Here is a 27,405-nt window from a genome sequence, read left to right as displayed (position 1 = left end):
TGTCACAAATGGCAAGATTCCATTCTTTTTTATGGCTGAGCAATACTCCATTGTATCTATAAACCACATCTTTATCCATTCCTCTATCAGTGGACATTTAGGTTGTTTCCACATCCTTGCATTGTAAATAATGCTGTAATGAACATAGTGGTGCATATATCTTTTCTAATTAGTGTTTTGTTTTCTTAGAAAAAATACCCAGAAGCAGAACTGCTGGATGTGCTGGATCATATGGTGGTTCTATTTTTAATTTTTCTGAGAAACTTCCATACTGTTTTCCACAGTGCCTACACCAATTTACACGCCTACTAACAGTGCACGTAGATCCCCTTTTCTCCACATCCTCACCAACACGTGTTGTGTGTTGTCTTTTTGATAACACCCATTCTGACAGGTGTGAGGTGGTATCTCACTGGGTTTTGATTTGCAGTGCCCTGATGATTAGTCATGTTGAGCATCTTTGCATGTGCCTGTTGGCCATCTGTAAGTCTTTTTTGGAAAAATGTCTATTCCCATCCTCTGCCCATTTTTTAATCAGTTTTTTTTTTTTTTTTGATGTTGAGTTGTATGAGATCTTTGTAAATTCTGGCTATTAATCCCTTACTGGATATATTATTTGCAAATATATTCTCCCATTCAGTAGGTGGCCTTTTCATTTTGTTGTTAGTTTCCTCCACCATTCAGAGTTTTTAGTTTGATGTAGTCCCACTTGTTTATTTTTGCTTTTGTTGCTTTTGGTGTCAGTTTCAAAAAAAGAATCATCACCAAGACCTACGTCAAGGAGTTTACCACCTATGCTTTCTTCTAAGAGTTTTATGGTTTCAGGTTTATGTTCAAGTGTCTAACCCATTATGAGTTAATTTTTGTGTAAGTTGTAAGATAGTGTTCCAGTTGCATTTCTTTGCGTGTGGCATTCCAATTTTCTCAACATCATTTATTAAAGAGACCATCTTTTCCTCATTGTATATTCTTGCCTCCTTTGTCACAAATTAATCAACCATATATATATGTGGGTTTATTTCTGAGCTCTCTATTCTGTTCTATTGATCTATACATCTGTTTTTATGCCAGTATCATCCTGTTTTAATTACTACACCATTGTAGTATAGCTTAAAATCAGGGAGCATGATACTTCTCGCTTTGTTCTTCTTTCATAAGATATCTTTGGAAATTAATGGTCTTTAGTAGTTCTACACTAATTTTGGGATTGCTTGTTGTATTTCTATGAAAAATGCCACTGTAACTGGATAGAGGTTACATTGAATCTGTATTTTGCTTCGGGTAGTAAGAGCATTTTAACAATATTAATGCTTCCAATCCATAAGCTTGAAATTTCTTTCCATTTATCTGTGTCTTCAAGTTTTTTCATTAATGTTTTGTAGTTTTCAATATCCATGTCTTTCACCTCCTTGATTAAATTTATTCCTAGGTATTTTATTCTTTTTGATGTGTTTGTAAATGGGATTGTGTTCTTAAACTCTCTTATAGTTATTAGTGTATAGAAATGCAAGTGATTTTTGCATAATGATTCTGTACCCTACAACCTTACTTGATTCATTTATTAGTTCTAATGGTTTTTACTGAGTCTTTAGGGTATTATACCTATAATATTATGTCATCTTCAAATAGTGACAGTTTTACTTCTTCCTTTGCAATTTGGATGAATTTTATTTTGTTTTCTTGCCTAATTGCTCTGGTTAGGACTTCTAATACTATATTGAATAAAAGGGCAAGGGTGAGCAACCTTGTCTTGTTCTTGATCTTAGAGGAAAAGCTTCCAGTTTTTCACTGTTGAGTACAATTTTAGCTGTGAGCTTGTCATATATGGCCTTTATTATGTGGAGGTACATTTCCTCTATACCTGCTTTGTTCAGAGATTTTATCATAAATTGATGTTTAATTTTGTCAAATACCTTTTCCTGCATCTATTAAGATGATTATGTGATTTTTTTCTCCTTTGTTTTGTTGCTGTGGCATTTCGCATTGACTGACTTGTGGATGATAAAACATCCTTACATCTCTGGAATAAATCCTGCTTTATCATGGTGTATTTTTTTAATGTATTATTGAATTTGTTTTCTGTTGAGGATTTTTGCATCTATGTTCATCAGGGATATTGGCCTGAAATTTTCTCTTCTTGTGGCATCCTTATCTGGTTTTAGTATCAGAGTACTGCTGGCCTTGTAAAATGAGTTTGGAAGATTTCCCTTCTCTTCTATGTTCTGTGAGAAATTGAGAAGGATTAGTATTAATTCTTTTTTAAATTTTTGGTAGAATTCACCGGTGAAGCTATCTGTTCCCAGACTTTTGTTTGTTGGGAGGTTTTTGATTACTGATTTAATCTCTTTAATAGTAATTGTTCAGTAAAAGTTCAGATTTTCTATTTCATCCTGATTTCATCTTAGTAGGTTATATTTTTCTAAGAATTTATCTATTTCTTCTAGGTTGTCCAACTTGTTGGCATATAATTGTTCGTAGTAGGTTGTTACAATCCTTTGTATATCTATGGTACTAGTCATAATAATTCCTCCATCATTTCTGATTTTATTTATTTGAGGCTTCTCTTTTCTTTTGGTGAGTCTAGCTAAATATTCATCAATTGTATTTTTTGAAAGTGATAAAGTTGATAGGAGCATCGTTTATTATAATATTTGGTCTCAGTCCTGGGTTCCGGACACAGGAGCTTCTAAAACAATTATAATTTCCAGAATGGGTGAGGAGAGTCCATTTTGTATGCTAATGAAATGACTGGTGCTTAGAGGACCATAGATAACTTCGCGATGGGGACTGGTCTCCAGAAAGTCCAGAATATGATTAGAAGGTTGGAATATTCAAAGCCAACCATTCACTTCCTCTAGGTAGGGGAAAGGGGCTGGAGACTGACTTAATCAGCAATGTCCAACGATTTAATCAATCATGTGTACATAATAAAACCTCAATAAAACCCCCTAAACTATGTGTTTGGAGAGCTTCCAGATTGATAAACACATCCACATGCTAGGAGGGTGGTGCACCTCAAACTCCACAGGGTCAGAAGCTCCTCCCCTTCGGACTCTTCTGGACCTCACCCTATGTAGCTCTTCATTTGTATCCTTTATAATATCTGTTATAATAAACCAGTAAATATAAGTAAAGTGTTTCCCTGAGTTCTGTAGATCATTATGGAAAATTATTGAACTTGAGGAGGGTCCTGTGGGAAACCCCCAATTAATAGCTGGTTAACTAGAAGTACAGATACCAACCTGGGACTTGCGACTGGCATCAAGTAGGGAGGCAGTCTTGTAGGACTAAGCTCTTTATGTGTGGGATCTGTGCTATCTCCAGGTAGTTAGTTAGAATTGAATTGAATTGTAGGACACCCAGCTGGTATCCAAAGAGTCAGAGAACTGATGGTTACTGTGGAAAAAACACACATTTGTTCTCAGAAGTGCTGGGAGTAGAAACAGTTCATAGACCCTGAGATTATATAGCTAAATTCAATAATGAGTAAAAACATCTCCAAAGACAAGTGGCTTTGTTAAATTCAGATGGTTAATCTCCAGCCTAATAATCTCCTACATGCTGAGGCAGCCATAGAAATAAAAATGTGTAACAGAGTTGTATTTGATATTAAATGTGAGAATTGTTATTAAGGCCATGTTGAGAGAATGTTTCTTAATACATTATATCTTAAGTTCAGAAAGGCCCCATACATCCTTGCACAGGCTTACTGAGCATTGCCATTTCAGCAGAACCAGTACTCCTCTCCTATCCTCTACCCTCACAGATAATATTAGAGGAGAGCTAAGAGGAAGAAAGAGTATGGACAATGCAGTTTCATGAAGGGAAAGAAGGGACAACTCACAGGAACAGCTCATAAACTTGATATTAAATAACGTAATAGTGCAAGTCAGTATTATCCACCTACTCCACTTAAATTTCTAATACCAAGAAAAACGTAGGCTAGAATATAAATGTACCTATCAGCTCCAGGTCTAGAGGGCCTCCAGTGTTTGAGTTCAAGAGCCTGAGCATCAAAGAAATGTCTTCTGAGGCCTTTAGCTGTAAGTCAACCTTAGGTTAGCGGAAAATGTGGCCAAATCTTTTAAAGGACCATTAGTATCTAGAGGAGTGGTTTGGGAGGAAGCCCTCCATCAGTGGGGCCTATTGTAATCACCACCATCTCACACCATTTCCAACAGCAGTGTGGTAGGCATGGTGAAATGTCACCCAGTTCTTTCTTCAAGGAAGAACTTATTGCCATAGCTGCTGGGCATTGCTGTTTGTAAACAGCCTTCAGCTGTCAACCCCTTGAGGGATTGTTGCAAGTACAGAATGCTACCTCTCCAAAGATCAGGGTTGCATTCCAATGACTCTTCAAGGCAGGGTGGTAAAGGCACAATTCAGGGCAATTCTAATTCTGGCCCATTTTAGGTCCAGAGCTTTCTATAGCGTATGCAATAGCTGTTCCTGAGCCTAAATTGTAGCTCAACTTCCCTTTCTCCCTAGTTATATTTTCTTTTCAAGAGCATTTCTGGATAAACATCCTGTAAGCTAAACTCATCTAATTCTACTTTCCAGAAACCCAACCCAATCCTTCAGGTTGGAGACAAGATGGTGGTAGAAGAACTTGAGCTCACCTCCTCTGTAGAAAACACCAAAATCGCAACTAACTGCTGAACAACCAACAACAAAAAAGAATGGAACCTGCCGATAAAGATATTCTACATCCAAAGACAAAGAAGAAGACACAATGAGACGGTAGGAGGGACACATTCACAATATAATCAAATCCTATATCTGCCGGGTGGGCGACCCACAAACTGAAAAATAATTATATCGCAGAGGCTTTCTCACAGGAGTGAGAGTTCTGAGGCCCATGTCAGGCTCCCCAGTCTAGGGGTTTTGGCATTGGGAGGAAGACGTTTGGCTTTGAAGGCCAGTGGGGCTTGATTGTAGGAACTCCATAGGACTGGGGGAAACAGAAACTCCACCCTTGGAGGGTGCACATAAGGTCTTGTGCACACCAGGATCCAGGGAAAAAGCAGTGACTTCACAGAAGCCTGGGCCAGACCTACCTGCTAGTCTTGGAGGATCTCCTGGGGAGGCAGGGGTGGCTGTGGCTCACTGTGGGGACAAGAACACTGGTGGTGGAGGTACCAGGGAGTACTCATCTTTGTGAGCTCTCTTGGAGGCTGACATTTTGGCACCAAGACCTGGCCCCACCCAACAGCCCTATCAAATTACCAATGGCATTTTTTGCAGATCTAGAACAAAAGAATCTTAATATTTGTATGGAGACACAAAAGACCCTGAATAGCCAAAGCAATCTTGAGAGAGGAAAATAAAGCTGGAGGAATTAGACTTCCTGACTTCAGGCAATAATACAAAGCTACAGTAATCTAAACAGTATGGTACTGGCACAAAGAAAGACTTACAGATCAATGGAACAGGAAAGAAAGCCCAGAAATAAGTGCATGCACCTATGCTCATTTAATCTATGACAAAGAAAGCAAGAACATAAAATGGAGAAAAGACAGTCTCTTCAATAAATTGTGTTGGAAAAACTGGACAGCTACAGGTAAAAGAATTAAATTAGAACATTCTCTAACACCACCCACAAAAATAAACTCAAAATGGATTAAAAACCTAAATGTAAGATTGGATACTATAAAACTCTTAGAGGAAAACATAGGTAGAACACTCTTTGACAAAAATCTCAGCAATATCTTTTTGGATCCACCTCCTAGAGTAATGAAAATAAAAACAAAAATAAACAAATGGGACCTAATTAAACTTAAAAGCTTTTGCACAGCCAAGGAAACCATAAGCAAAATGAAAAGACAACCCACAGAATAGGAGAAAATATTTGCAAACAATGCGACTGACAAGGAATGAATCTCCAAACTATACAAACAGCTCATGCAGTTCAATATAAAAAAACCAAACAACCAAATCAAAAAATGGGCAGAAGATCTAAATAGACATTTCTCCAAAGATGACATACAGATGGCCAAAAAGATCATGAAAAGATGCTCAACGTTGCTAATTATTAGAGAAATGCAAATCAAAACTACAATAAGGTGTCACCTCACACCAGTCAGAATGCCCATCATCAAGATGTCTATAAATAATAAATGCTGGAGAAGGTGTGGAGAAAAGGGAGCCTTCCTACACTGTTGGTGGGAATGTAAATTGCTATAAGCACTATGGAGAACAGTCTGGAGGTTTCTTAAAAAACTATAGAGCTACCATATGATCCAGAAATCCCACTCCTGGGCATATATCCAGAGAAAACCATAATTTGAAAACATACATGCACCACAATGTTCATTGAAGCACTATTTATAATAGCCAACACATGGTAGCAACCTAAATGTCCATCAACAGATGAATGGATAAAGAAGATGTGGTACATATATACAATGGAATATTACTCAGCCATAAAAAAGAATGAAATAATGCCATTTGCAGCAACATGGATGGACCTAGAGATTATCATACTAAGTGAAGTAAGTCAGACAGAGATACACAAATATCATATGATATCATTTATAAGTGGAATCCTTAAAAATGATACAAATGAACTTATTTACAAAAGAGAAACAGGCTCACAGACACAGAAAACGAACTTATGTTTACCAAAAGGGCAAGGTGGGTGGGAGGGATAAATTAGGAGTTTGGGATTGACATGTACACACTACCATATATAAAATAGATAACCAACAAGGACCTACGATATAGTACAGGGAACTCTACTCAATACTCTGTAACAACCTAAGTGGGAAAAGAATCTGAAAAAGAATAGATACATGTATATGTATAACTGAATCACTTTGCTGTCCATCTGAAAGTAATACAACATTGTAAATCAACCATACTCCAATACAAAATAAAAATTTCAAAAAAAGGAAACCCAACCCAAATGACAAGCAGTTACAGCTAACTGGAGAAATGACAACAACCTCTCCCTGGGCAGTTTATTAAGTATGAAATGTCCCTCTTTATCTTTTTCTAAGGTAGATGCTGTGCTATACACACACACACACACAAACGTATAACTGAATATGTTTTATTGTGAGGCATTAACTGCTGGGGAAAGGGAGGGAGAAACTGTGGCAGAACATCTTGTGGGTGGGGTAGAAGGGTTACTATCTGAGAGAGAAAATTTATAAATGACTAAGGCTGCGGGGTAGCAATGAGATGTTTTTCAAATAAGAAATAATTATTGGGGCTTCCCTGGTGGCGCAGTGGTTGAGAGTCTGCCTGCGAACGCAGGGGACACGGGTTCGAGCCCTGGTCTGGGAAGATCCCACATGCCACGGAGCAACTGGGCCCGTGAGCCACAATTACTGAGCCTGCGCGTCTGGAGCCTGTGCTCCGCAACAAGAGAGGCCGCGATGGTGAGAGGCCCGCGCACCGCGATGAAGAGTAGTCCCCACTTGCCGCAACTAGAGAAAGCCCTCGCACAGAAGCGAGGACTCAACACAGTCATGGATAAATAAATGAATAAATAAATAAAAGACCGTGAATTTCAAAAAAAAAAAAAAAAAAAAAAAAAAGAAATAATTATTGAAAAGTCATGGTTTCAGACTGATATACCACTGAAAAGCCTGATCCCATACAGGAAAGTAGAGATTTAGGTAGATCATGGAGAGACGTTGCTATAGCATTTTAAAAGCCCTTTCTTCCTTATTTATAAACAAATGAATTGAAACTCTTCTCTAAACTAATTGTGTGTGTGTGTGTGTGTGTGTGTGTGTGTGTATTTCCATGTGTGTTTTGTATGTGCTTGGTATGCTAGAAAAACATGTCATGAAATCAATTTTGTGTTATCCTATACAGAAATGCCGTATTCCAAATAATGATGACATATATCCAACGTATATCCACTGTCAAAATATATCTACTTGTTTATTTCAATGAGCTTCATAATAATAGTATATTTATTCACTTTACTGACCATTATAACATGCCAGATATTATGCACATACGATTTTAAAAATTCATTACAAGTCGATAGGTGTCATTTTCTAGGAATACCCTGGAATCTGCCATTATAAACTGTCCAGTACCATTGAACACAAATTTAAAAGGAATTTTGAATCTCAAAATTTAAATAAGTTAAACACTGATAAACTATAAACTACAATTTTACTATGAGAGAACTTTGAATTCCCTTTAACAGATTTTTCTCAGAGTCTTTTTGTCTTTCTTAAAATTGTTGAGTATGTTACTATTTTATAGCAGTCCTACATGCAAAAGTAAATTTGTAGATTCAGATAATGAAGAAGCATAAAGTCAAGTAATAAATAAAATATTTATTTATTTATGGCCACCAAATTGATGGTGGCCATACAAACACATTATTCTGAGATCTAATCTTTCTGAAAAACTTTAAAAATCCATAAAGAAAGGAAAATTATGTGAAGGCTGAGAAAAATGTGACTGCTAAATAAAAATATGTAAATGAATAAAGAAAATAATTGAATAACAGGTGAAGTAATCAGTAAGAGCCTCAAATTATCAAAAGTATGAGAACTGTTATATACGTATGTGTATACACCCAAAGTCTATGATTTATATGATTTACATATAAATCTCCCAGGTATATTTGATTGCAGGATTTTAAGTTGAGCAAAAATTCACCAGCAGAAGCAATATCTTGGACTTAACTATTTTTCTCTTCTAATAAGATCCAATAAATACATAGACAGTTTAGAATACCTAAGCAGTTATTTAATTAACTCTGAGAAACACACAAAGACCAAATAAATACAGGAAATAGTGATTAGTACTGAGAAGAAACAACTTGGAATAAGGCAGATGCTGGCATATGGCAGAATTGGAGAGCTACATATTTCACATCCAGAGGGATCCAAACAGGGAATATGACTACTTCTGGGATATGGATAAAAATGCAAATGGAGCCATTGGACTAAATCCTCAGAGTAAGATAAATACTCCAGAAGATACAGATGTCAATTTGGACAGTAATGGTGGTTAGTGTGATTTGGTAATTGAGGAGACAGCAAAGGCAGAATCTGAAGTCTTCTACATTTAGGTCCTGTGACATGTTGTTATTTGACTCAATTAACTTAAATTACTGAGATATAACTGAATACGTTTTATTGTGAGGCATGACTCATCCAAGCACATGCTAGTTAGTAAGGAAATTCAGAGTTTTGTTAACTGTAAATTAAGAGTTAATGGGAATTTGTAAACAATATTTGATACCAGGAACACAGCTTTCTATTTTCTTGAGGAAGACTAATGGCTTAAAATGGCATCCTGCCTCACTGGTTAAACAACAGAATGAGAAGACAGGGACTGTATATTCTATTGAATAATGATTCATCTCACACTAGGTGAAGCAATTAAATTTGGTTTACTTGGGTATAAAATGGAACAAATAATACCCAATTACCTTGTAGGAATATTGTAATGAGAAACTCATGATGCATACTTATAAATAACCTCAAAAATATAAAGCTCTAGATAACTAAGTGGTAGTATTTTCAAATTCACCAGTCATATGCAAAATATATTGCTGGTTTTATGCTATATTATTAAGCTAGTAACATAGAGTAGTATGGGAATGCGTAAAAGTTGTCTTTATTTTCTAGATAAAATGATTATGAGGCAAAATAAAATTTATTCAAAGCATTTTAAATTTACAAAATTTAAGAAAGAATGGCATTGGTCCATAGATAGAAAAATTGACCAATAGAACAGAAAAGATTGCAGAAAAAGACCCATACATATACCGTCACTGAATATGTCAAAATAATTACTGAAATGTAGTGAGGGAAGAATGGTCTTTTTAAGAAATGATGCTGAATAATTAGATATAATATACAAAAAAATCTGACTGTACTATACCTAGAACTATACACTAAATAAAATCAGGTGCAATTGGATTATAGACCTAACTGTGAAATGTAAATCAGTTAAGCTTCTTAAGGAAAACATGAAGAATATTTTTTGATTTGGGGAGGATTCAGAGATTTCTTACATAGGACAAAATAAATATTAAAGAAAAGATTGATAATTTGGACTTCATTAAAGCTAAGAGCTTCCATTTGTCAAAAGATTCTATTCAGAGAATAAAAAGTGAGCCACAGAATTGATGAAAATATCTGTAGGTCATATTTGACAAAAGGTTCACATCCAGAAAATTTGTATTTTCTTTGTAGAACTTCTAAAATCAATGAAAAAAAGAAAGGAAACACAATAGAAAAATGGGCAAAGTAATTATCCCGCACTTGACAAAAAAGGTTATCTAAAGGACTACAAAACATGTAAAAAGGTCCTTAACCTCTTTGGTCATCAGGTAAATGTAAACTAGAACTACAGTGGGATAATTTCCACCAGGAAGGCTACAAGTGAAAAGACAACTGTTATGGCCTGAACTGTTTCCTCCAAAATTCACATGTCCAAGTTCTAACCTGCAGTATCCCAGAATGTGACTGTATTTGGAGATAGGGTCTTTAAAGAGGTAGTTAAATTAAAATGAGGTGATTAGGGTAAGCCCTACTGCAATATGACTGGAGTCTTTATAAGAAGAGGAGATTTGGACACAGACACACAGAGACAGTAGAGAGACCACATGAGGTCACAGGGAGAAGATGGCCACCTACAAGCCCAGGAGAAGGAACCAACCCTGTGGACATCTTTATTTCATACTTCCAGACCCCAGATCTGTGAGAAAATAAATTTCTGTTGTGTGAGCCACCCAATCTGTGGTATTTTGTTATGGTAGAACTAGGAGACTAATACAATGAAAATACCAACAGTCGGCAAGGTTGTGGGAAAAAACTGTATCCTCTTACATAGCTGGGGTATGCACCCCAAACTTGCTGTCACTTCAGGGCCTTTGCACAACAGCATGACTTGCTTCCTCACTTATAACAGGTCTTTGAGCAGATATTATTGATATTTTCTTGTGAGGTCTTTCCTGACCTCCCTATCTACTACCTTATCACTCTTCCACAGTCTTTATTTTCTTTTTCTTGCTTCATTCTGAGTAATTATTTATCACCATATTTATTAGATATTTATTATATATCCCTCACACAACTAACATATAAGCCCTTGAAGGGCACAGATTTTATCTGCTCTTTTTTTTTTTTTTTGTATTCTCTTCACTTGGAATACTGCCTGATATGTAGTTGGCAGTCAGTAAATACTTGCTTGAAGGGGATAAACAAATTAGTTTTCTCTTAATTTTAATTATTAGGCCTCAATATTACCCTGTCATCTGTAACTTTTAGTAAATGGATAATTGTCAAATGAGAATCATTTGTGGATTACCTTAAATTATGAATAGAGATGTGAGGAAGAACCCAGGACACCAAGCATTTATGAACATTAATCAAATGGCTTGATTTAACATGACTTATTTTAACAAATCACAATGATCTCTGCAATGGTTTGGCAGAAAATCAACATATCAGAGGGAAAAAAAATGCCATTGTTTATTTCTTCTCAAAGAAGTTGTCTCCTATTATGTAAGTACAGATTGCATAACTATATGTCTTCCTCAAAAACTAAAATTGTTTAAGCAATGTAATTGGAGATCAATTACTCAAATTAAATTTTAATGTAGTAAATGGGACACATGAAATGCTGGAACAAAGTGGTTTTTAGTGTTGGCCTCACTTTTGTCATGTACAATTTTGTTATTGTGGTTGGTCTTTCAGAATGTAAATTGGAACTTCACCAGAAATGCTGTCTATTTTCACGCTTCTATGTCAACATTTTGTGAATCACAATGTATTGAAATGTCAGAAGACCAAGAGTCTGTAAGAATAAGTAGCTAGTATTAGATGTTTATGGCTCTATTCCAGACCTTGATCTTTACGAGAATATGATGACCTCTGTATTGTTCATGAGGATATCTCAGTGACTACCTCAGTGCCTGTCACAGACAGTGCTCAATAAATGTTTCTAAATGGATTCTGTTTGCTTGCTTTTATTTGGCACTCACATAGCACATCCACATTTCAAATATCCTTAGCTATCCATTTGACTCTATTGACTATTTAAATCTCTAACTAAAATAAATTTCAATTGAAGTGTGTCCTTTTAATGCTCTTCTGGTCAGAGTATGGAGCTTTAAATATAGGGTTCTAAAATTTTATTTTCATTAAAATCTATATCTTTTCTCCTCAAATATAATACTCAATGAGAGAAAAATGCATCATTTTCTATTCATCATTTCAACCTCTTATACAGGAGAAAATATAATTGTCAAAGAACTAATATTGACACTGGAGAATATTATGAGGGAAAAAGTGAGTTAAGACTGCCTGAAAATTATCTTGTTTACATTTACATGTAAAAAAAAATCATTTGCAAATACTAAAGCTGTGGCATTGGACTCTCCTGGGGGCACAGCGGTTAAGAATTCACCTGCCAATGCAGGGGACACGGGTTTGATCCCTGGTCTGGGAATATATGACATGCTGAGGAGCAACTAAGCCCATGAGCCAAAACTACTGAGCCTGCACTCTAGAGCCCATGAGCCACAACTACTGAAGCCTGCATGCCTAAAGCCTGTGCTCCGCAGCAAGAGAAGCCACCTCATAAGAAGCCCGCGCACCGCAGTGAAGAGTAGCCCCCACTTGCTGCAACTAGAGAAAGCCTGTGCGCAGCAACGAAGACCCAATGCAGCCAAAAATAAATAAATAGACATATGGTGGGGTGTCACTCAAGGACCTTGCTTCAGACGTTTGAGCTCCCCCATCCATTAAACCATTGATGACTCTTTCGCTGACTCGGGGCTCTTTCTTCGGTCTTGAAGCTGGGCAAGTGCAGGCCTCGTAAGCCAGTGGGGTGCAGCCCAACAACCATCAAAAAAATAAAGCCGCGTGGCTGACAGGGTCTTGCTGCTCTAGCCAGGTGTCAGACCTGAGCCTCTGAGGTGGGAGAGCCGAGTTCAGGACATTGGTCCAGCAGAAACCTCCCCACATAGTATCAAACAGTGAAGGCTCTCCTAGAGATCTCCATCTCAATGCTAAGACCCAGTTCCACTCAACGGCAAGAAAGCTAGTGCTGGACACCCTATGACAAACAACTAGCAAGACAGGAACACAACCACACCCATTAGCAGAGAGGCTGCCTAAAATCATAAGTTCACAGACACCCCAAAAACACTACTGGACACGGTCCTGCCCACCAGAAAGACAAGAGCCAGCCTCATCCACCAGAACACAGGCACCAGTCCCCTCCACCAGGAAGCCTACACAACCCACTGAACCAACCATACCCACTCAGGGCAGACACCAAAAACAATGACAACTAAGAAGCTGCAGGCTGCACAAAGGAGACCCCAAACACAGTGAGTTAAGCAAAATGATAAGACAGAGAAATACTCAGCAGATGAAGAAGGAAGGTAAAAACCCACAAGACCAAAGAAATGAAGAGGAAATAGGTGGTCTATCTGAAAAAGAATTCAGAGTAATGATAGTAAAGAGGATCCAAAATCTTGGAAACAGAATGGAGAAAATAAAGAAACGTTTAACAAGGACCTAGAAGAACTAAAGAGCAAACAAACAATGATGAACAACACAATAAATGAAATTAAAAATTCTCTAGAAGGACTCAATAGCAGAATAACTGAGTCAAAAGAACGGATAAGTGACCTGGAAGATAAAATAGTGGAAATAACTACTGCAGAGCAGAATAAAGAAAAAAGAATGAAAAGAATTGAGGACAGTCACAGAGACATCTGGGACAACATTAAACGTACCAACATTTGAATTATACAGGTTCCAGAAGAAGAAGACAACAAAAAAGGGACTGAAAAAATATTGGAAGAGATTATAGTTGAAAACTTTGCTAATATGGGAAAGGAAACAGTCAGTCAAGTCCAAGAAGTGCAGAGAGTCCCATGCAGGATAAATCCAAGGAGAAACAGGCCAAGACACATATTAATCAAACTATCAAAAATTAAATAAAAAGAAAAAATATTAAAAGTAGGAAGGGAAAACCAACAAAAAACGTACAAGGGAATCCCCATAAGGTTAACAGTTGATCTTTCAGCAGAAACTCTGCAAACCAAACAGGAGTGGCAGGACATATTTAAAGTGATGAAAGGGGAAAACCTATAACCAAGATTACTCTACCCACCAAGGATCTCACTAAGATTCGATAGAGAAATTAAAACCTTTACAAACAAGCAAAAGCTAAGAAAATTCAGCACCACAAAAGCAGCTTTACAATAAATGCTAAAGGAACTTCACTAGGCAGGAAACACAAGAGAAGGAAAACACCTACAATAACAAACCCAAAACATTTAAGAAAATGGGAATAGGAGCATACCTATTGATAACTACCTTAAATGTAAATGGATTAAATGCTCCAACCAAAAGACATAGACTGGCTGAATGGATACAAAAACAAGGCCCGTATATATGCTGTCTACAAGAGACCCACTTCAGACCTAGGGACACATACAGACTGAAAGTGAGGGGATGGAAAAAGACATTCCATGGAAATGGAAATCAAAACAAAGCTGGAATAGCAATTCTCATATCAGACAAAATAGACTTTAAAACAAAGATTATTATAAGAGACAAAGAAGGACACTACATAAAGATCAAGAGATCAAACCAAGAGGAAAATAGAACAATTGTAAATATTTATGCACCCAACATAGGAGCACCTCAGTACATAAGGCAAATGCTAACAGCCATAAAAGGGGAAAATGACAGTAACAAAATCATAGTAGGGGACTTTAACACCCCACTTTCACCACTGGACAGATCATCCAAAATGAAAATAAATAAGGAAACACAAGCTTTCAATGATACATTAAACAAGATGGACTTAATTGATATTTATTGGACATTTCATCCAAAAACAACAGAATACACTTTCTTCTTAAGTGCTCATGGAACATTCTCCAGGATAAATCTTATCTTGGGTCACAAATCAAGCCTCAGTAAATTTAAGAAAATTGAAATCGTATCAAGTACCTTTTCCAAACATAACACTATGAGACTAGATATCAATTACAGGAAAGAAATCTGCAAAAAATACTAACAGATGGAGCCTAAACAGTACACTACTAAATAACCAAGAGATCACTGAAGAAATTAAAGAAGAAATCAAAAATACCTAGAAACAGATGACAATGAAAACACAAAGATCTGAAACCTATGGGATGCAGCAAAAGCAATTCTAAGAAGGCAGTTTATAGCAATACAATCCTACTTCAAGAAACAAGAAACATTTCAAGTAAACAACCTAACCTTACACCTAAAGCAATTAGAGAAGAAGAAAAAAACCCCTAAAGTTAGCAGAAAGAAAGAAATCATAAAGATCAGATCAGAAAATAAATGAAAAAGAAATGAAGGAAACATTAGCAAAGATCAATAAAAGTAAAAGATGGTTCTTTGAGAAGATAAACAAAATTGATAAACTATTAGCCAGACTCATCAAGAAAAAGAGGAAGAAGACTCAAATCAATAGAATTAGAAATGAAAAGGAGATGTAACAATTGACACTGGAGAAATACAAAGGATCATGAGCGATTATGACAAGCAACTTATGCCAATAAAATGTGAATAAAATGGACAACCTGGAAGAAATGGACAAATTCTTAGAAAAGCACAACCTTCTGAGACTGAACCAGGAAGAAATAGAAAATATAAACAGACCAATCACAAGCACTGAAATTGAAACTGTGATTAAAAATCTTCCAACAAACAGAAGCCCAGGTCCAGATGGATTCACAGGAGAATTCTATCAAACATTTAGAGAAGAGCTAACACCTGTCTTTCTCATACTCTTCCAAAATATAGCAGAGGGAGGAACACTACCAAACACATTCCATGAGGCTACCGTCACCCTGATACCAAAACCAGACAAACGTGACACAAAAAAAGAAAACTACAGGCCAATATCACTAATGAACATAGATGCAAAAATCCTCAACAAAATACTGGCAAGCAGAATCCAACAGCACATTAAAAGGATCATACACCATGACCAAGTGGACTTTATCCCAGGGATGCAAGGATTCTTCAATATATGCAAATCACTCAATGTGATAAACGATATTAACAAATTGAAGGATAAAAACCATATGATCATCTCAGTAGATGCAGAAAAATCTTTCAACAAAATTCAACACCCATTTATGATACAAACTTTCCAGAAAGTAGGCATAGAGGGAACTTACGTCAACATAATAAAGGCCATATATGACAAACCCACAGCCAACATCATTCTTAATGGTGAAAAACTGAAACTATTTCTACTAAGATCAGGAACAAGACAAGGTTGCCCACTCTCACCACTATTAGTCAACAGAGTTTTGGAAGTTTTAGCTACAGCAATCAGAGAAGAAAAAGAAATAAAAGGAATCCAAATTGGAAAAGAAGAAGCAAAACTGTCACTATTTGCAGATGACATGATAATATACATAGAGAATCCTAAAGATGCTACGAGAAAACTACTAGAGCTAATCAATGAATTTGGTAAAGTAGCAGGATACAAAATTAATGCACAGATATCTCTTGCATTCCTATACACTAATGATGAAAAATCTAAAAGAGAAATTAAGGAAACACTCCCATTTACCACTGCAACAAAAAGAATAAAATACCTAGGAATAAACCTATGTAGGAGACAAAAGACCTGAATGCAGAAAACTATAAGACACTGATGAAAGAAATTAAAGATGATACAAATAGATGGAGATATACCATGTTCTTGGATTGGAAGAATCAACATTGTGAAAATGACTATACTACCCAAAGCAATCTACAGATTCAATGCAATCCCTATCCATTACCAATGGCATTTATCACAGAACTAGAACAAAAAATTTCACAATTTGTATGGAAACACAAAAGACCCTGAATAGCCAAAGCAATCTTGAGAAAGAAAAAGGGAGCTGGAGGAATCAGGCTCCCTGACTTCAGACTATACTACAAAGCTACAGTAACCAAGACAGTATGGTACTGGCACAAAAACAGAAATATAGATCAATGGAACAGGATAGAAAGCCCAGAGATAAACCCATGCACATATGGTCACCTTATCTTTGATAAAGGAGGCAAGAATATACAATGGAGTAAAGACAGCCTCTTCAATAGGTGGTGCTGGGAAAACTGGACAGCTACATGTAAAAGAATGAAATTAGAACACTCCCTAACACCATACACAAAAATAAACTCAGAATGGATTAAAGACCTAAATGTAAGGCCAGACACTATCAAACTCTTAGAGGAAAACATAGGCAGAACACTCTATGACATAAATCACAGCAAGATCCTTTTTGACCAAGCTCCTAGAGAAAGGGAAACAAAAACAAAAATAAATAAATGGGAGCTAATGAAACTTAAAAGCTTTTGCACAGCAAAGGAAACCAGAAACAAGGCAAAACGACAACCCTCGAAGGGGCAAAAATATGTGCAAACAGAGCAACTGACAAAGGATTCATTTCCAAAATATAAAAGCAGCTCATGCAGCTCAATATCAAAAAAAGAAACAACCCAATCCAAAAATGGGCAGAAGATCTAAATAGACATTTCTCCAAAGAAGATATACAGATCACCAACAAACACATGAAAAGATGCTCAACCTCACTAATCATTAGAGAAATGCAAATCAAAATCACAATGAGGTATCACCTCACACCAGTCAGAATGGCCATCATCAAAAAAATCTACAAACAATAAATGCTGGAGAGCGTGTGGAGGAAAGGGAACCCTCTTGCACTGTTGGTGGGAATGTACATTGATACAGCCACTATGGAGAACAGTATGGATGTTCCTTGAAAAACTAAAAATATAACTACCATATGACCCAGCAATCCCACTACTGGGCATACATCCTAAGAAAACCATAATTCAAAAAGAGTCATGTATTGCAGCTTTATTTACAATAGGCACGACATGGAAGCAACCTAACTGTCCATCAACAAATGAATGTATAAAGAAGATGTGGCACATATATACAATGGAATATTACTCAGCCATAAAAAATGAAATTGAAATATTTTTATTGAGGTGAGTGGACCTAGAGACTGTCATACATAGTGAAGTAAGTCAGAAAGAGAAAAACAAATACTGCATGCTAACACATATATAAGGAGTCTAAAAAAAAAAAAGTTTCTGAAGAACCTAGGGGCAGGGCAGGAATAAAGACATAGACATAGAGAATGGACTTGAGGACATGGTGGGAGGGGGAAGGGTTAACTGGGATGAAGGGAGAGAGTGTCATGGACATATATACACTACCAAACGTAAAACAGATAGCTAGTGGGAAGCAGCCACATAGCACAGGGAGATCAGCTCAGTGCTTTGTGTCCACCTAAATGGGTGGGATAGGGAGTGTGGGAGGGAGACGCGAGAGGGAGGAGATGTGGGGATATATGTACGTGCATAGCTGATTCACTTTGTTATACAGCAGAAGCTAACCCACCGTTGTAAAGCAACTATACTTCTATAAAGATGTTAAATAAATAAATAAATATATATATATATAAAAAAATAAAAATTAATTAAGAAAAATAAAGCTGTGGCACTGAGAAAAGATGCAGTTTTCATTCACGTATAATGAAGAGATATTTGCAAGGTCAAAACTTTCAGTGATTTGTCCAACAGAATTCCTCCTATGTTCTTTTGGGAAAATTGATCCAGACTGATACACAGGCTAAAGAAATAGATACAGAATTTCAGTATGGTTTAACTACCCTGAGGTATGCCAACTAAAAATTGGCATTTGCCATCTGTTTCTACAAGGATTAGGTTGCTAGCCACTGCAGCCACTGACCTTCAACACACACTGAGAGGAGTTCAGGTTGGAGATCAGGAACCGAGGCACTCTGTGTTCTGGGAAAAACTGGCAGCACAGGTCTTCAGACAGTTAGATATTATCAGGAGAAGATTTTATGAGCCTAATTCTTGCATCTCCTCCTATCTAGAAAAGCACTAAAATCTTAATGGTGACATCTGCTCCTCGTGCCCAGCAGCAAGTCTCTGCCAAAATGTAGATTTGACTGCATGTACCCCCTCCCGCTTCACTAAAATCATATATAATACTGACCTTCCACCCTACTTCTGGTGCAGTTTCTCAGAGCTACCTGAAATGCTATCTCTTGGGCTATAGTCCTCATTTTGCCCCAGATAAAACTTAACTTACAATTCTCACGTTGTGCATTTTTTTTAGTCGACAGGTAGATGTATAAACAATATGAAATAGTTTTCTCCTTTAAGAAAATCATTTCAACACAAGAAGAAACAAAGAACCCAAGGGCTCCAGTGGATTTATACACTCCTTTTGCCCTTTTTAGTTAATTAAGTGACCTCAATAAAATGGAGGGCATCCATTTTTAAATCTCGGGATTTCTGAACAGTAGATTATATCTGAAAATCAAAACACAAATGGCCAGCCAGCTCTGCTATCAAAGGGAAGGCAAATTCATGGGTGGATTAATTTAGCTTTTTGTTTCATCTATATCTTTCATTAACTTTTTGTTTTTATACTACTTATTGCTTAATTTTTCAGTTTTAATGAGAAAGAGATATTGAGAGAGATGACATGTTAAACTCTTGGTTGAAATTAAGTTTTTTGATTGTCTCTTTTATGTTTTCTCTCCCAGCTGACTATTAGACTATAAAATCAATTATTTTAGAATTAAAGACAACTGTTATAATTATATATGAAAAGAAGAGATTTTTTTTTTTTTTTTTTTTTTTTAAAGCTAAGCACTTTTTTTTTTTTCTTTTTTCTTTTTTTTTTTTTAATTTTATAGCTACTTTATTTATTTATTTATTTATTTTTGGCTGTGTTGGGTCTTCGGTTCGTGCGAGGGCTTTCTCTAGTTGCGGCAAGTGGGGGCCACTCTTCATCGCGGTGCGGGGACCGCTCTTCATCGCGGTGCGCGGGCCTTTCACTATTGCGACCCCTCCCGTTGCGGGGCACAGGCTCCAGACGCGCAGGCTCAGTAGTTGTGGCTCACGGGCCCAGCTGCTCCGTGGCATGTGGGATCTTCCCAGACCAGGGCTCGAACCCGTGTCCCCTGCATTAGCAGGCAGATGAAAAGAAGAGATTTTTAAAAATTAAAAGATTAAAAGGTTTTTGTTGTTTTCTCATAAAGTGGAAAAGCAGGTATCCTGTAAGCCACATCTAACAGATGGGTCCATAAACCTGATTTTCAAAGATGCCTGTGTTGCTGAGTCTCAAAGCTGCTAAGAGCGTCTCCCAGCTGTGGGATGTTCTAGGTAGTGCCGAGGAAAGAACCTGACTCCTGGTCTACAGAGATGTGGCGCCTGCAAGAAGAAAGTCTGCAGAAGTCCAAGGAGATTAAAGAGGAAGATGAGATTGAAGGACCTGAATAGAGACACAAAGCATGGAAAGTTTTGGCATATGACAAAGTGGTACAAAGTGGTTCAGTAAATTATCCACAAAACCAACTTTCTTTATGTGCTTGCTTATAGGCTTCACATATATTTTTTAAAGAACTGAGGCAATGAGAATGGGTGTTCTATTATTACTACGTAAGAGGCATTGCCATATTTAACTTTATGTTGCCCTCAGTGTTTTGTAAATAAGCACTCAGTCAATACTTGTTTAGTTTAATTTAGTTATAGATAGAATCTCCCAGTAGCCACAGATCAAAACAGATAAATGATTTTCCTTTCTTTTTTACTTTAGGATAACATTGACATTTTGTAGGGAGGTGGATTTACTTAAATAGTATTTATTTAACCACTCAAACACAAGAATAATAATAAACCTTATTTACTATTACTACTAAGCACAATTTTTTAAAGTGTCAAATTTTTCTTAATTTTGTTATTTAACTAATTTTGTTATTAGGTTAATTTTGATTGATAGTGATATAATACTATTCATATATTAAGGCAGCTTTAGTTCTAGATAAAATTTTATCAGTCTTAAAAAGATAATGATTTTGATAGCATTATTTGTTTACTCAGAAACAAAAGTATGCTCCGTATTAATCTGGGTTATCTAAGAAAAAAGAAATATCATATGCTAATTTCAATGTCTCCAGCTATTTTTGAAAAAAGATAATTTTATAGTACTGTATCATAAAAGTGAATCTTAGTATATAAATATTTAGCATAATTTTTCTTCTGGGGACCTTAAATCATATTATTGATACATCATATCATTTTTGAAGATTTTTTAAAATGTTGTATTGTTTAGGGTGATAACAAAATAGTTATTACTATACATGAAACATAAAACACTGCTCTTTCACAAACACCTAAATGTTGTTGGCATGAATCAGTTTTAACTCATATTTCCTCTTTTACTATAACCTAGCCCAATGAACAAAATATTATCAGGTGGCTATCACATAATTAGACAATTTTATTATAATACAGTAATATCAAGAACTTCATATAAAAGCAAACATAATGCAAAAATTAAAATACCCTGTTAAAAAAAATTTTTGCAAGGCTGTCTCTCACTTATGACAATTATTTGCCAGAGGCTTAAGTAATATACATATATTGACTATTCTTGAGAAACCTATTACATTTCATTATTCAGAAAAGTGAGCGTTGACTGGGAAGAATGCTGCATTTGGATTACATTTTGTCCTTGGGTCTCAATTTTCCCCACCCCCATCTACAGGAATGTTAACTACTTCATGCACATCATCCTTTTGTTCCTAATAAGTAAAATGCTCTCGACTGAGTTTAAAGTTGATTGATGTCAGCAGAGTGTAAAGATATATAAATATGTAATGTTTTCGGACATAAAAAACTTGACCTTCATTTGTTTTTTCTGTCTTTTGTCTACTTTATTAGAAGAAGTCAATTGACACGTGATGTCCTGCCCCCACCTTACCGCCAGGATTGAGGGCAGAATTTCCCCCTCCTGTCTGGGAAGTAGTAAACAGACAGTTTTGTTTCTAACAAAAAGACCTCCCTAACCAGGGAGAAAGAGAGAGACAGAGAGCCTGTTTTTAGTGTGTTTTGTTCTGTTTCTTTTCTTTTTTAAAATAAACGGCTAATCTGAAAGTGGAAGGAAAAGAAGATGGGATCCAAAATATCAGGAACCACTGAGCTAAGGAGCAGACCTAGCACAGGGGGGCTGCCCTGGAGGTTATGTTTCAGTGTCTCAGAGAGGCAGTGCTCGCATTCAGGAGTGTGGGAACTTCACGTTGCCACGTAGTATGTACTCACCAGTTGACTGTTCTCACACCAACAGTAGTAGGAGGGATATTAGATCCACATTACCAGACTTCCTTCTTGCTGCCTTATTTATCTGTGAAAATGATTTCCAGCAATGCATCTCAAGGTTTCCATAAGACCAAAGCATACACCCCCATTCCAAGTATTCATTTCTGCATAAAGTGGCTGTTGTTTGAGCCATGTGTGTAAAATGGAATCCACTTGTGCTACCATGACTGCAATTAATTACATACAGATAAAGTGTCTGACCAAATAGCAGCTACAGTTTCATCTGAATATAACTGCAACCAACTGGGTGGTGACAATCTGTTTCAATCAAATAAACTCTTATGTAGTATGAATGCTGGATGCACACAGATAAGGTGGGTCATTTAAGCTCAGGCCGTATCTCAAACAACTGAGCTCCATTTCTGGCTCTCTACCTGGCTTTCTCTGCACCCCAGTCTTGGATCTGATCTGACCACATGATCCACATTGCTAAGAAGAAGATGATATCCAAATAGTTGGGTCTTCAAAGACAGTTATGGCAAGCTAAGAATTGATCATAATGACATCTCTCTTGTTCTGACACTTCTGCTTCTTTCTTCCCAATTTAAGAGCCCTTGTAAACACATTGGGCCCATCTGGATAATCTAGAACAAACTCCTTATTTTAAGGTTAGCTGATTAGTAACCTTAATTTTATCTGTAACCTTAATTCCTCTTTGCCATGTAATACATTCACAGGGATTAGGGATCAGGATGTTGACATTCTGGAAGACAACATTTCAGATTCATAAGAGAAGTTGTCATTTGTATGGTACACAGATTGAACAACTCTAATCATGCAAAATTCCTGGTAGCTTGAGATAGTAAGACTAATTCTAGACCCAACCATGCTATTGTGGATGTGATTTCTAACAACTGTTACACATGGTGGCTCTAGGATTGGATGAGGTTTGAACTTCAGGGAGACAGTGTACTGGTTTATAGCTGGAGAGAGTGGAGCAGTCAGAGAATAAGACTTTCTCATTATTAAATAAAATATATCCCAGCTACCAATTTCATTTCTGTTATCTTTTTCACTATTTTTTCTTTTGAAGGCTTTCCAGGATTAAAATAGCCCTCCGTTATTTCTAAGACTTAAAAATTATTCTTGCACTAAGCCATTCAAAACACTGAATAACTGGACTTTATTTAAGAGTTTTAACTGTTAAGTCTTAAAAGTGATTCTTGCTGTGGAATGCCCTGAAACAATGAAGCACTGAGTTTAAAAGATTTAGTCAGGTCTGCTGTGTGCTGATGAAACCGAGCAGGACCCTCTGGGGCTCCCAGGTACAGAAGCCTTTCTGTCCCCCATTTTTTTTTTTTTTTTTCTTATTTATTTATTTATTTATTTATTTATTTATTTTTGGCTGTGTTGGGTCTTCGGTTCGTGCGAGGGCCTTCTCCAGTTGCGGCAAGCGGGGGCCACTCTTCATCGCGGTGCGGGGACCGCTCTTCATCGCGGTGCGCGGGCCTTTCTCTATCGCGGCCCCTCCCGTCACGGGGCACAGGCTCCAGACGCGCAGGCTCAGCAATTGTGGCTCACGGGCCCAGCCGCTCCGCGGCATGTGGGATCTTCCCAGACCAGGGCTCGAACCCGTGTCCCCTGCATTAGCAGGCAGATTCTCAACCACTGCGCCACCAGGGAAGCCCTGTCCCCCATTTTTTTGTTTGCAGGGAATAGACCCAGCCTCCATGACCTTCCCTGAGTTCCAAAGGGCAGATTTGAACAGTTGCTAATCAAGGAAGTAGCAGCCAAGAATCCACCTGAGGCTACATTAAAAGAGCCAGAGAAGCTCACCAAGAAGATTACCTCAGACTAGATGAGAGGAGTGCAGACCCTGCACACACCCTAATCTGCTCAGCAACCCCACCCTTGAACCATTGCTATAAAATTCCTCATCATAATCCTCCCAGGTTGGGTCACATAGTTTTCGAGGTTAGGAGGCCACTGTGTCCACCTTTGCCTGGCAAAGCAATACATCTATTCTTTTCTACTTCACACAAAACTCATGTCTCTGAGATTCAATTTGGCGCCAGTGCACAGAGGCCGAGCTTTCAGCATCAGTGATATATCTGCTCTATTCCATCTCAGTTACAGAATCAAAAAAAAAGAAAAAAGAAAAAAGGACACTGTTAACCTTCTAAACTTCTCAGCTGTGAAAAAAGATAATGATAATTGAAGCACAGAATTTATCCTGTTTTCTGGAACATTTGAGTGTGTTTTAGTTTCCTTGCTGTGAGGCTGTGGGGACACTTTTTACCAGGTTTTTTCCCCAGGTTGTTCACACACACACACACATACACACACACACACCCCTTTCTTCATACATACCTTTCTTTAATACACCAGGCTATAATAATGAAAGTAGATATTCATTACATTTGGTTAACATTCTTCTATTCTTTAAAGAGAGCCACAGTTTAGTTTTTCTCAAGGAAAACACAAAGTGACTTCCAGAAATTATTTATTACGTGAACTGTTAATGATATATTCCATATTTTGTAAAGGCTTAAATACGGCAAAGAAGAAATATTTATTTTGTGGGTGTTTAGACAACAGTTTAAAGTTTTTTTCTCCATATAAATATTGTTGTCAAGACTATTCCTTATACTTCACACCCCACAATCTGCCTTTTCTTACATACATGGCATCTCTTTCTTCCTGTCTTCATCAGCAGCTCTAGTGTTTCACTTGAAATTAACACTCACTTAGGCAAAAGATTTTTAAGTGAATCAAAATGCTCTGGGTTCATCTACATTGAAATCTACATTGTTTTCTACCTGTCAGAAAACAGATCAGTACTGGGACAGAGGGCTTCAACTGTGCAATAAAGGGCAAAATGATTTTGACATGTAAGTCCTAGTTCAGTCTGCACCCAGAACAGAAGCCTGATTTGTCAATGAGAACAGCACCCTCAGAACTTTCTATAACCACCTACAAGTAGTTTGGTGAGCCTCGCAATATGGTTCTTAAATCACCCTCTGGTCACTGAAAATGGTAATATTTGAGTTAAAAGAACATGTATGAACCTATAATATTCCTCAACTAACCAGAATCCCCTGTGATTGGCAGCTCAGCTGGTTGTGGCTGAACAGGGGCACATAATTGTTTTCATATTGGTTTGCCTTTCTCTTTGGGCTTATTCCATTCCTTTTAGAGGTAAGGCTCAGAATCCAAATGATCTTGATTACTATGTGATTTAAAATTGAGGCAGTTAGAGGATAAAAGAGACTCAGATTTGAACCAGAGCAGTGGTCCTGCATAGAATGTTGTCCTCTCTCAGAAAATGTTTTTTAATATTTGGGGGGTGGGGAGAGAATTTTTGTCATGATAATCAGTAGATGATTCTTCTGGCAGTTTTGTGGACAAGGGTCAGGAATGTTAGGGAATCTACAATGCACAGAGCAGCAAATCATGTATTTTCCTATTTTATAAAAATTATTGTAATCATCATAATAACTTAGCAAGGTAGGAATTATTAAATCCATCTACAGATTGGGAAAGTGAGGCCCAAGGAGGATAAATGACCCTTCCAAAATTCAAACCGAGGTTACTTTGGTCTCCCATATAATCTAGAACTTCTACTCTGTCATACTGTGTTAGTTTTCAGGCACGGATTCTACTTATTCTTTCTAAAATCACCTTTTCATCTTCATATAGTTTATGTAAGATCTTTCGTGTTCATTTTCATCAGTATAGATGACTATCACTGTCATAATATCCTCCCATCTTTTTGTAACTAATTGTGCCACATACAGATATATCTTTTCTTTTTATATTGGTATTATAAGTCCATAAATAATTAATGCCAAAAAAACCCCTCTGCTATAAAACAGAAGCTAAGTTAACAAATTCTAGTTTTCCAAATGTAGTACTAATGATTCACCAAATAATAGATATGGAATTGATAAAATTTTCACATGAATTTCCATCTTCATTTCCTGGAGAACTAAAATTTTATCATTTCGTCTCCTAAATCTTTAGAGAGTGATCATCTGAGCAGAAATATTTTATAATATTTCAAAAATATGTAATCTTACATCAAGGTGGCTAGTGGGAAGCGGCCGCATAGCACAGGGAGATCAGCTCGGTGCTCTGTGACCACCTAGAGGGGTGGGATAGGGAGGGTGGGAGGAGACACAAGAGGGAGGGGATATGGGGATATATGTATACACATAGCTGATTCACTTTGTTGTACAGCAGAAACTAACACAATATTGTAAAGCAATTATACTCCAATAAAGATGTAAAAAAAATCTGACATCAAGACCATTTTATATCAACAATAGATGCACGCCTCCTTTCAACATTTCTATGCTAAAATATAACAATTTCCACCTTTCCTCTCATAATTCAAAATTCTGGATATTTACCAAAATATGATATAGTTCTGGTAAACATCAAATTTTTCCACATTATAAAATTCAGGTTTCTCTAATACATTGATAGATATGATTTAAAATTATTCAATTTTCTTCTTTTTCTGAAAATGATCTGGTATCAGAACTTAACATTTCATAGCATTTTTTAGGCTGATGTAGTTTGACACAACCACTGAATCACATTAGTACTTTTGTTATGTCGGGGACATACTGTAAACAGGGAAACAAGAGAAACTGAGTAAGTGTCCACAGCTGCAGCCCTCTTTAGCCTTTATCCTCAGTTGCCTTTCCTTCCTCCCTCCCTTTCTCTCATTTATTCTATCTCTCCCTCCCTCCCTCCCTTCCTATCTTCCTTCCTTCCCTTCTTCCCTCCCTGCCTTCTGTTTTTTTATTGCTATTTGATTAGCAGTTATTAAGGTGGATGTTAAATGATGATGTTAAATGATTTCAGCACTCTGAAATTCATGTCCAGGAAAGAGAAACATTTTTATATCTACCTGTGCACAAGAAAATTTCCAGTTGATTTTCTTCTTTGGTTCTTTTTCTCCAGTCTTATGACAATTTTATTGCTCTATCTGTGACAAGCCAGTGTCATTTCCGCCGGCAGCACTGTAAGTGGCATTTATGCTTGCTCATGAATGTTCACAGTGTCCTTCATGCCTAGAACATCTTATCTTCTCCTAAATTTTCTTTGTGTATTAAACAACTCCCAAATCTATACCACCTGCATCTGATACCGTTTGATAATTTGTTTCTGAATTTACTTACTTGTATTTTGTTCTATCTTATGCAGTTTGATAGTTGAAATAGTGTTTCTTTTATTTCTGATA

Source organism: Balaenoptera acutorostrata, chromosome 5 (genome assembly GCF_949987535.1).
Source record: "Balaenoptera acutorostrata chromosome 5, mBalAcu1.1, whole genome shotgun sequence".
Lineage (NCBI taxonomy): Eukaryota > Metazoa > Chordata > Mammalia > Artiodactyla > Balaenopteridae > Balaenoptera > Balaenoptera acutorostrata.
The sequence above is the reverse complement of the archived record's forward strand: the minus strand, read 5'-3'. Positions refer to the sequence as shown.